Source organism: Lissotriton vulgaris, unplaced genomic scaffold (genome assembly GCF_964263255.1).
Source record: "Lissotriton vulgaris unplaced genomic scaffold, aLisVul1.2 SCAFFOLD_845, whole genome shotgun sequence".
Taxonomy (NCBI): Eukaryota; Metazoa; Chordata; class Amphibia; order Caudata; family Salamandridae; genus Lissotriton; species Lissotriton vulgaris.
In genome coordinates, this window is record NW_028245960.1 from 90,504 (window position 1) to 101,693 (window position 11,190).

Sequence of the window (11,190 nt, forward strand, 5' to 3'; positions counted from 1 at the left end):
GCATTCCACAGTATCGTATCTCGAGTGATGGTGAGCGAGCACTTTTGGCGATTATCTATGATCTGATCGAAAAGGGTGTAATTGAGGAAACGAGAGGTAATGTGTGTAATAGTCCCGTTTTGCCTGTTCTGAAGAGAACAGATTCTTCACAGCCTCCTGTATATAGGTTTGTGATCGATCTTCGTGAAGTAAATAAGATTGTTGTTCCACAGTTTGCTGTTGTACCTGATATTACTGCTTTGTTGACTCTGATTCCGGCTACAGCCACATGTTTTTCAGTGATTGACTTGAAGAATGCTTGCTTCAGCATCCTGATTACCGTGGAAAGTAGAGATATCTTTGGATTCTCTTTAGGAGGACGAAGTTTCCGCTTTAAGCGCGCTCCTCAAGGCTATTGCGAGAGTCCATCGATCTATAGCCAAGCTTTAAAGACACAACTTGATCTGGTGGTATTACCTGATGGTGTTGCCCTTCTTCAATATGTTGACGACTTACTAGTTGCTGCCGAGATTTGTAGAGAAGCCACTTTGTCATTGTTACGCCACTTGTCTGATTTTCACCACCAAGTTTCTCTCTCCAAGTTGCAATATTGTCGACAAGAAGAAACCTATTTAGGTCACCTCTTATCGAAGGAGGGAAGGAAACTGACTGCAGAAAGAATTCAAGCTATTGCGAAAATGAGTGTTCCTTCAACACAGAGAGAAGTACGTGCGTTTTTGGTATTACGTCGTACTGTAGACAGTGGATCCCTAATTTTTCTTTGTTAGCGAAGCCTTTGATAGCTCTTACTGTTAAGGATACTCCAAATCCTATTCCTTAGACTGACGAATGTAAGAAGGACTTTTCCGAATTACTTAATGTGTTCGGCTCCTGTGTTGGGTACTCCCGACTACAGTAAGCCTTTCACATTGTATGTCAACGAGAGAGAGGGATGTGCAAGGTCAATGTTGACTCAGCAGTTTGGCGATAAGCAACGTCCATGTGCGTATTTTTCGCCGACTTTAGATCCGGTAGCTAGAGCGTTGCCGAGTTGCTTGAGAGCTACAGCGGCAGCGGCTGTTTCAATTCGACAGTCAGCTGGTTTGGTTATGGACAATATGTTAGTAGTAATGGTTCCACATGCAGTGTATACCTTGTTGAACTATACCAAGACACAGCACTTAACTAGTGCTCGGTTGTCGGGTTACGAGTTGACCTTGTTAGCGAGTCATGTGCACATTAAACGATGCAACACGTTGAATCCAGCCACGTTGTTGCCAATTTCAGTTGAAACAGATGATAGTGAAGAACAACATGATTGTTTTTTGAGAACTGAGGAAGAAACGAAAGGGAGAATAGACCTTAGGGATACTCCTCTTCCAGAGTGTGATGGTACTTTGTGGGTTGATGGTTCGTGCTTTAAGTTGCCGAATGGTGATACGACTGCTGCATACGCTGTTACGACTTTGCATACGATTGTTGAAGCTGCACGTATACCACATAATTCAGCGCAGGAAGCAGAATTGATTGCATTAACGAGAGCATGTGTGTTGGCGAAAAGTAAATGAGTGAATGTGTATACTGACAGCCAGTATGCGTTTGGTGTGGCTCATAGCTTTGGGCGTTTGTGGAGTGAACGTGGGTTCTTGACTTCGCATGGAACGAAGATCCAACATGGGCAGTTGGTGAATGAACTTCTTGAATCACTTACTTTGCCGTTGCAAGTAGCGATTGTGAAATGCAGTGCCCATAAGAAAGTTACGGATGATGTTGGTCGCAGAAATGCGTTTGCGGATGAAGTTGCGAAAGAAACTGCGAGAAATTTGATGAGCCGAATGTATGTTGCAGGTCCGGCGAGATGGGTTCCAGAGAAAAGTATGTGTGAAGAAACGATTGAGAGTGTGAAATCCATACAAGCTGAAGCTACAGAGAAAGAGTTGAATGACTGGAGAGAAAGTAAGGGTAGATTGGACTCGAATGGTTGTTGGACTGATTTGTCCGAACATCAAAGATGGTTGTTGCCTGACGCGTATGTGCTTCCAGTTGTTACAATGGCTCATGGGATGGCACATAACAGCGTGAAAGGGATATGTAAGTTGTTGGCTTTGGTTTGGCAGAATGCAGGAATTCCCAAATGTGCCGAGAATTCGGTTAAGAACTGTATGGTGTATTTGATGTACAATCCTGGAAAGGGAACTCCAACACCAGCTGGTCATTTTGCTCCTCCTACGTATCCGTTCGAGGCTTTGCAGCTAGATTTCATCCACATGGAGAGGTGCAACAACCTGAAATATGTCTTGGTGGTTGTTTGCTCCTTCTCTAGATGGGTGGAAGCTTATCCTTTGAAGGACAATACTGCCTTGTCCACAGCGATAGCCCTAATAAAGGAATTTTTCCCTAGATTTGGCTTGCCGAGAATTATCTGGAGTGACAATGGGAGTGAATATGTGGGTCAAGTAATGAAGAGAGTATGTGAGGGATTAGGAATTCGGCAGAAGTTCCACGCTGCAAATCACCCCCAATCAGCTGGTTTAGTCGAGTGCTATAATGGCACCTTGAAGTTAAAATTAGCCAAAATCCAAGCGAGCACTGGTTTACAATGGCCAGGTGCTTTGCCTTTAGCGCTCCTGTCCACAAGAATGACTGTGCATTCACGAATGGGTTTGAGTCTGTGTGAGGTTGTGTTTGGTCGCCCGGCGAATATTTGGGGTGTACCAAGACCAACAAAGTTTAGTGACCTCGAGTACCCTGTGTTGCTTGATTACTTGCACAAACTGACTGCTAAATTGCGTGTTTTACACCAACAGGTTTACGATAGCCTGCCACAGGTTTCCGAAGATCCAGGCCATGCCATTGAACCCGGTGCCTGGGTTTTTGTGAAGAACTTTCAGCGGAGCAAGAACGAGCAGCCCCGCTGGACAGGGCCGTATCAAGTGCTCCTGTCTACACGTTCTGCAGTTCGAGTGCAAGGCAAGAAACACTGGATCCACGGCGTACATTGCAAGCGGGCACCATTGCCCTTACCGTACGACCGGTGGGTCCAGGAAGGACTCCTAGACTCTGAAACAGAAACTGTGCCAAGATTTTTGCCATTCAGCGATGCTCGTCTGATTGGAACAAACTCTGAGAAAGAAAGTGACGGTCTCTTGCAAGTAGCTGTGCCTTCTTTGAATCGATTGAACACTACTAAGCCTGAACTCCTGTTCAAAGATTAAGAATTGCCTGGAAAAGATCGTTATAATTTGCGACCAAGAGTCATGGGACTAATAAAGAAATAACGTTTTTATGATTTTTCTGTTTGCAGGTTAACTCTCCACCGAGGATCTCCTAATTTTTGTTTTTCGAACCGCCATCCGGGTTCAGCTGTAGGGTCGCGGTGCCAAGTCTTTGGAGTGCAAGCCTGAGACACTAGGTCGAAGGTTCTGGTTGGCCTAAGGGATTTGCCCTGGGTTGACAGAGGCATTCCTTAGCATAGAACACCCTACCATCGCGAGCAGCATATTTAGTTAGGTTGGATTTCTTCGAGTTGGAGAGACCTGTAAGGACAATGAATTTTAAGAATAAGATATGCAAGTTAATCATGCAGAAAAGATTCTTAATACCATGTTTGTATTTGCTATTGAGTTTAATGTTATTTTAATTGGTTATGTGACATTCTCTTTTAAAGTGACGTTTATTTCCACTGTGCAACCTGCACCACCACCTACTATTTCTTCTCATTCTTTTCATTCCTTGCCTGAACATGAGGTAGTTAGACGACTGGAATTTGCCAATACTTCTTTTATTCAACTTTTGCACCAACACCAGTTAGTGATGAATATAACAAATTGTTGGATTTGTGGTCTAATGCCCCATACGACCGATAAATGGTATTCCGTACTTGGTTTTTGCCTTTTAGCTTAAATGGTTCTGTTTGGGCTTATAGAACAATGTTTATCTATACCCATAGTGTCCATCCCCAACGTTCAGTGAAGACAACCCAAAGAATAGTGCTCTGGTCAAGGGTATAGTCGATATGATTAGGGGGATTAGTTCGTATGAGACTATTCGGAGAGATTAGACACAAGCATACATTGGTTGGAACGTTACTGGATATGGAGTTAGTCTGAGTGTTAAGCAGTGAGCTAAAAGTTCTCCACCGATTTGGATAGTGCCCCATCAGGGTCGCTATTGTCTGCAGGGTAATGGCAAGAATCCGAGAGCTCAGCTAGGGAAGAGCGTTTGTACTGACACCTATGTATTTACGTCTCAGTCTTCCTCAGCATTCCTAGCCGCTAAGGGTACTTATTTTATCTGCTATGACAAAGCATATACATGGTTGCCCCCCGACTTTTCGGGCACATGTTTTGTTTCCTTCCTGTTGCCTCCCACTTTTACAGCTGTGGCAGATTACCATAAGACGAGAGTTGCTAGAGGTGTCTTCAGCCAGGAAGACACTGCAGGGCAAGAGTTGGGAGATTTCTTTAAGAGTTTTCTGCCGTTCTGGGGACCGATGGCTAACAGCAGGAATATTCGCCAGTTGACGAGAGTGGTTGAGTCCACCATAGTTGAAACTGCCGGTGCCCTTAGTAACTTGACTGCTGAGCTCCAGTCGGATAGACTTATGACACTTCAGAATAGGGTTGCCCTTGATGTCATACTAGCAGACAGAGGTGGAGTATGTAAACTGATTCAATCGAGCTGCTGCGTTTTCACTCCAAACAACACTCCGTCAGTCTTCCAGGCCATTTCCAAGCTACATATGATCTCTGATTCTGTTCACTTGGATAAAGGAGATTGGTCATTGATGGGATGGTTATGGGGATTGATATCCACCTGGGGATGGAAGATTCTGATGATCATTGGGATGGTCTAAGCTATCCTTTTCTTGTTCTGTCTCTGTGTACAGTGTGCTCCTGCTATTTGTGGCCTTTGTGCTACTTCGTGTACAAGGAGACCTGTCCGGAGAGAGGTACTAAGTACTAGGATGATGCTACAGCAACATATCAATGATTTGATGAATATAGATCCAGATTCAGATTGACATGAGTTTGGGTTTGTTGCCTATATAAGGTCAAAAGGAGGGTCTGTAGTTCCGTAGTTTGAGGGTCTGGTTTGGTGGTCCCGAACCCGTTCAATAAAGGTCGTCGGAAATAGACGATTTTGGTATCAGCGGACCGCAAATCACGAGTGCGGTATGTACGAGTGTTTTCGCATTAATCAATCTATGAGAACACTATGTATTTAGGGATTTCGTTTGAACCTTCGGGTTCCATTTTGTGTGCGGCAGCCATTTTGTGTGGTTGCCCTCACATAGGCCGATGACTACGGCCGAATGAGTCTTTTGAGACACGTACACCATAGCTGACTTCTGAATGACCTGGCCGAACTGACTCCTTGCCCGAGGCTGACCTCGCTGAGCCAGTTCCTTGTTAAGCAGCTGGTGAGATAAAGATCAAAGAGCAGGACGTGCTGGACGTGCTGGAGTTTACAGTACACTACACCCACCTTTCTATCTTGCCTCCAATCTGTTTCTGCTCCTTCCTTTACAACATGATTACTGATTTGGGTTGAGGTTTTATGATGGGTTTGTTCGGCCTGATCGAACAAGAAATTGGAATTTGCTTGGTCATTTCTGGTGGGCTGGACAACAGAAAGTGGGATTGTCGTTATACGATATGTTTGAAATGTCACACCGTGATTGGTTAGTTTGTACGTAACCAATGCCACCTTTGGAATGTGATTTTTGGCATGAAAGACCATGCTCCGCTCATTGAATTTGTGCAGTCTCTAGCGAACCACCCGTGTTGTGCTTCGTAGACCTCTGTTCCTGGTTGCAGCCAATAAACTTTGGTCTTTGACGTCATCAAGAAGCATCCCGTGTCTCTGTTTGCCGAGGCAGGGGAACTCAAAGGCATTGGGCGTTTTCCATGATGCCGCTAGGTTGTAAAACCTGGTCCTTCACAGCGTAGTGCAATCAAATATTGAAGGGGAAAATAGTCACTGTGACAACAAGGGCATCATGGCCTCCTTTGTACATGACTATCCGGATATGTATTCTATCTCAGGCTGAAGAGCCTGAGATAGAACAAAATTTAGAAGATGTGGCCCTAGTATGGTTATCAAAAGGACAGCAAGACTTTTTAATGCATCTTCTGACATTAGATGAAATACGTGACTCTATCAATGCGCTGACAAATGGCAAAGCCACAGGCACAGATGGACTCCCAGCGAATTTCTACAAAGAATATCCTGACATATTGGTGCCTCACCTTCATGCAATGTTCGAAGATGCCTACTGTTGGACTTGGCCCTTTTCACTGAAATTTTTAGCTTTTTGCTTCCCCGAATTCAGGATGTCCCCCCTCTGTAATGTAGTTGTATTGGCCCAGTGAGGTTAAAATGCACTGGGTAACGTTAAAATCAATGCTAGGTGCAGGTGCACTCTTCCTTCAACATGGCTGCCATAGACCCTTGTTACTGCAGCGTGGTCTTGTTAAGACACATTCTAGTTGCCAGGAGCTGGCAAGGACCCCACACATTGTTGCCATTCCAGCCTGCCTTGCCTGAGTAGAGTTAGAGTAGGGAAGCTCCTGGCACCTTCTAGAATAGGGGCGGAGCTTAGTTTTGCTGCCTTAGAGGGTGGTCACCTGACCTGGGCCTATATAAGGAAAGGGAGGGAAACTTTCCAGTCAGTTGGGGCATCACTGACCTGGGGAACCCATGCAGGAGATTTAGGCGGTAGGGCTTAGTCAGGGACCTATGCCACTGGGAGTGACAGGACTTAGGTGCTGCCTCTTAAGTTGAGTGAGGTACCCTGAGCTAGCCCACTGATCTGGCCTGGCGGGAGGGGAACTCAGGGACCATCTACAGTGACCTGCAGAGAAATCCAGCCTGCAGTCCTGCCTGCAGCCCTCAACTCAACCCCCCTTCAAGGAACAAGAAACTACTATTTACAAGGGCGCAAGAACCATCAAGCACCAAGAAGAAGTCTTACTGCGCTAACCAGGACTACTTGGGATCAACCAGGTACAGGGCTGTGCTTTTTCGGCCCTTGGTCTTGACCTGGGTCCCTGTGCTACCCTGCTACTGTTGTGTGGCCTGTCCTGCATCATTTGAACTGCCTACTCCTGGCACTGCCTGAACTGCTTTAATTGCCCCCAAAGCGTTGTCCCCCGTGAAGCGCTGCCTGTGAGGAGGGCTGTAATCCTCCGACCTACTGGGGCTCTGGAGACTGTGTACCCCAAACCTACTGTGAAGCGCTGTATCCTGCATAGCCTGCCGTAGCTCCTAAACCGCTATTGCTGTGCTCTCCCTAAAAAGCGCTGAGATTGTGTGCCACCCAAGCGCTGTGAAGCTTCTCAGTGCTGGGACTAGAAGCTCTGCTGCGCCCGAAGCCCCCCTGCCGAGGCGCTGCGGAAGTACTCACTGCCGCCGCCCCGGGCTGCCTGCTGTGCCCTGAGGAGCGCAGATTCTGCCGACAACTGCCCCCGGCGGCCCCCGGTGCCAAGAGAGGGCCGCCGTCGTGTGCTGTGGCCCGTGCCAGGCCCGGAAGAGTAGGAGGGAGAGGCGCCATCATCTGTTGCGCCTGAGGGGCCGAAGTTACCGCCGCAGCCCGGAGACTCACTGGCACTGCCCTCCACAGGCGCATTCACTGCCGATTCTTTACCGGCGGGCCCCCCTGTGCCAGGAATGGGCTGCCGTCTGGTAGCCGTGGGCCGTGCCTGGCCCAGGAGAGAGAGCTGAGGAGAGGCGCCGTCCTCCGTTGTGACTGAGGGCCCTGTCACTGCCGCAGCCCAGCCCGACATCACAGAGGCCACGCTAGGCCCTGAAGGCATCATCCTATCTCACGTGACGGGGGCGTCGTCACCAACTCCACCCCGCCGCGCTCCCATTGGGCCCTTTCATCACACCCCGCAGGCCACACTGCCATTGGCGGCTGCGGGCGCGCCTTCTTTGTTCACCGGCCCTGAATGGTTCCCAGGCCCAAGGAGGGGAAGGGAGGCCCAGGATCAGCCCCAAAACCGACAGGGAACCACTGAGGAGTGTGCAAGCTCCCCCTGTCCTGTGCGGGCCTGGAATACCGGCGAGGGGCCCGAGGAGAGCCTGAGCCCCCTACAGTACCCCGGAGACCTGGGAAGACGCCGCAAGGGCCCTGAAGGGCCGAAGACTTGAGGTAAACCCCCGGGGAGGAGGGCGGGAGGCCGGAGCCAAGGCCCCGAGTTCGCACCTCCCCTGGGGAAAATGCCACCGGGCTCGTTGGCCACAATTGGCCCAGAAGAGACCCCGAACTGGGCCAGGATCTCAGTTAGGCCCTGTGACTGGTACAGGGATGAGTTAACCCCTTTCTAGGGGTATGTTACTGTGGTTTGAAATGTTGCTAAAACCTGCTTCATAAGAGTAATTTCCTAAAGGACCGGGGCTTATGAACTGTGGCCCCCATCTTTCATGAAAGGTGATGCATACCTAATGAACGGTTTTACTTGCGCTAATGAAATGTATTACATTTAATGAAATGGGTAGCCCTGCTAAATGAAATGTGTTATCCTGACCTGATGGGATGGTTATCCCTATTCAGGGAAATATTGGCCTGGTTTAATTATTAAAACGCCATTCCTACCTAAATGCACTGGTAACCTTAGGCACTGTTTATTCTTGCCTTACTGAATATTCTCCACATATGGTAAATCAAATGTTTATTCCTGCCTGACGCAGTATTTTACCTTTACCTAGTGAGATGTTGTCTGATTCTCCCGGAAACGTTTATTCCTGCAGTGTTATATCTTTCCTGACAGGGTTATGGTGATATGCTGAGTTCATTAGGAAATCACCCCCTTTTCTTCTACAGTGATATGATTATTGAAATGTTCTTCCTAGTTAAGGAAATGTTTTACGTTGGCTTCATGGAATGTTCTACACCTGCTTAAGGGAAGGTTTTTATTCCTGCATAAGGGATTTCATTACTGCCATAGGAGAAGCTAAATGAAAGCCTACGGTTAACTCCTGAATTGCTCATATAATGAAATGTTTTACCCAGGTGTAGTGTGAAGAATGAAATGCTGATCTATCGAACTGCTCCCTTTACTCCTCCCTGAATGAAATGTTTTGATGAGTAATAGATACTGTGATTTTCCACTCCTGAACCTTAATCCTATATAAAAGTTATTTGAATTTTAATCAAACTCACTGGAGTGGCGTCAGTCAATGCGTGCGTTTTATTGTCTCGGTGAATGCGTGTGCTGTGTAGTCACTTAACACCTAAGCTTTCGGGTGCCTACCTGCTCGTGCCAGGCTACCCCCGGGGAACTGGTGACCCCAGTTCCTACACCTACGAACAGAAAAAGCTACCTGACACACTCCGTGAGGCACTAATTATAGCCCTACATAAACTGGGTAAGGAACCTGATCAGTTCGAATCATATCGGCTGCTGTCTTTAATTAACACGGATGTAAAGATCCTAGCAAAGGTGCTCGCAACGAGGCTGCAGTTACTACTGCCTGTGATGGTGTTACCCGATCAGTCGGGATTTGTTCCTGCCCATTCCAAAGCGCACAATTTGCGGACACTTTTTGCAGTAATGCATCTTCTGGAACCCATTTGCCTGCTGCGGCGGTCCTGCTGGAAACAGCAAAAGCATTTGACTCTGTCTCCTGGCGGTATATGTTGGCGGTGTTGCATAGGATGGGGGTGCCGTTTATATATACTAACTGGGTCAAGCTGTTATACACGGATCCAGTGGCATGTGTACGTATCAATGGTAGAACATCTGACACATTCCCACTTGGGCGGGGGACAAGACAGGGTTGCCCCCTGTCACCTCTTATATTTGCGATGGTGTTGGAACCACTGGCTTGCATATTGCGTCAGCGACATGCACAAGCAGCGCTCCGCTTTCAACAGCGACCATTAGCGGTGTCCATGTACGCCGACGACATGGTTTGTATGTACGTGAACCGGAGATATATTTGAGGCTACTTATAAGGGAATATATTAGATTTGAATGGCAGTCAGGTCTAGGTATAAACTGGAACAAGTCGGTTGTGTTCTTCTTAACAGAGTGCACAAAGTGGGTGCAATTGGAATACCCAGTGGAATGGAATGATGAACCTGTAAAATATCTGGGAGTCTGGGTTCACAAAGACCCGCAAATTGTTATATGCACAAACTATGGAACTGCGGTTGCCCGACTAGAGGAACTAGTCGCTAGGTGGATACAGCTCCCGTTAATGTTTGCAGACCTAGTGGCTTTACTTAAAATGGTGGTCCTCCTGAAATTTTTATATGTATTTGTCAATATATCCATCATTTTGCAGCAACATTTTTTTACTACGCCACGTGGGATAGTGATCACCCTGGTTTGGGGAGGGAAAAAGCAGCGTATTAAATGGGAAGTGTTGACATTGCCATATGAAAAAGGGGGGTTTAGAGTGCCCGACATGCAGTTATACTACTTGTGCGCGCAGGCCCAATATGCCTCTTACTGGCAGAACATACCACCATATACGCCACATGTGGTGTGGAGGCTGGTGCGGTCCTCCCAGTACCACTGAAAGCAATGGTGGTCAATGACACTATGGTATTTGATAAAGATGAAATTGATACAGTACAATGTTCAAATCACGCCTGGAGGGAACTTGGGAACCATAATTGGCGATTGCTGCTATTCGCACCAGCAATGCCATTGCTCCACCATGGGAAGATATCTGTGACGTGTGAAGTTGAAGCACTAAAAATTTAGCAAAATGCGGATAAGCGCACTATGGGGGATATATATCCAGGTGATGCATTCATTGGACTCCAAGCCTTTTTGAATGATGGGGAAAGGTCTGTTATGTCAACCTTTATATACAGTAGGCTGCGAGCAGCGATTAAGGCTTTAGAACCTTGTTTTCCTGATGAGCCCCGTATTTTGGCGGCTTTACAACACATCTACATTACACAATCCAGAGCTAAAATAATTACACACTTATATAATGCCTCACAGGCAGACGAGGTGGATGTGAGTGTATGCCCAGTGGGTAAATGGAACAACATATTGCTGCAAGCACTAACAGAAGATAAATGAGAAACATGCTATAAACTAACTGGGCAGTACACTGCCAATGGAAATCTGCACTTGATTCACTATAAATATGTCTAACAAAAGAGAGGGACACAAAAGACCAAAGGGGTAGGGTACCAAGAGACAAAACTGTCAATAAAGTTTTCCTCTTTGGGTGAACTTAAGAATA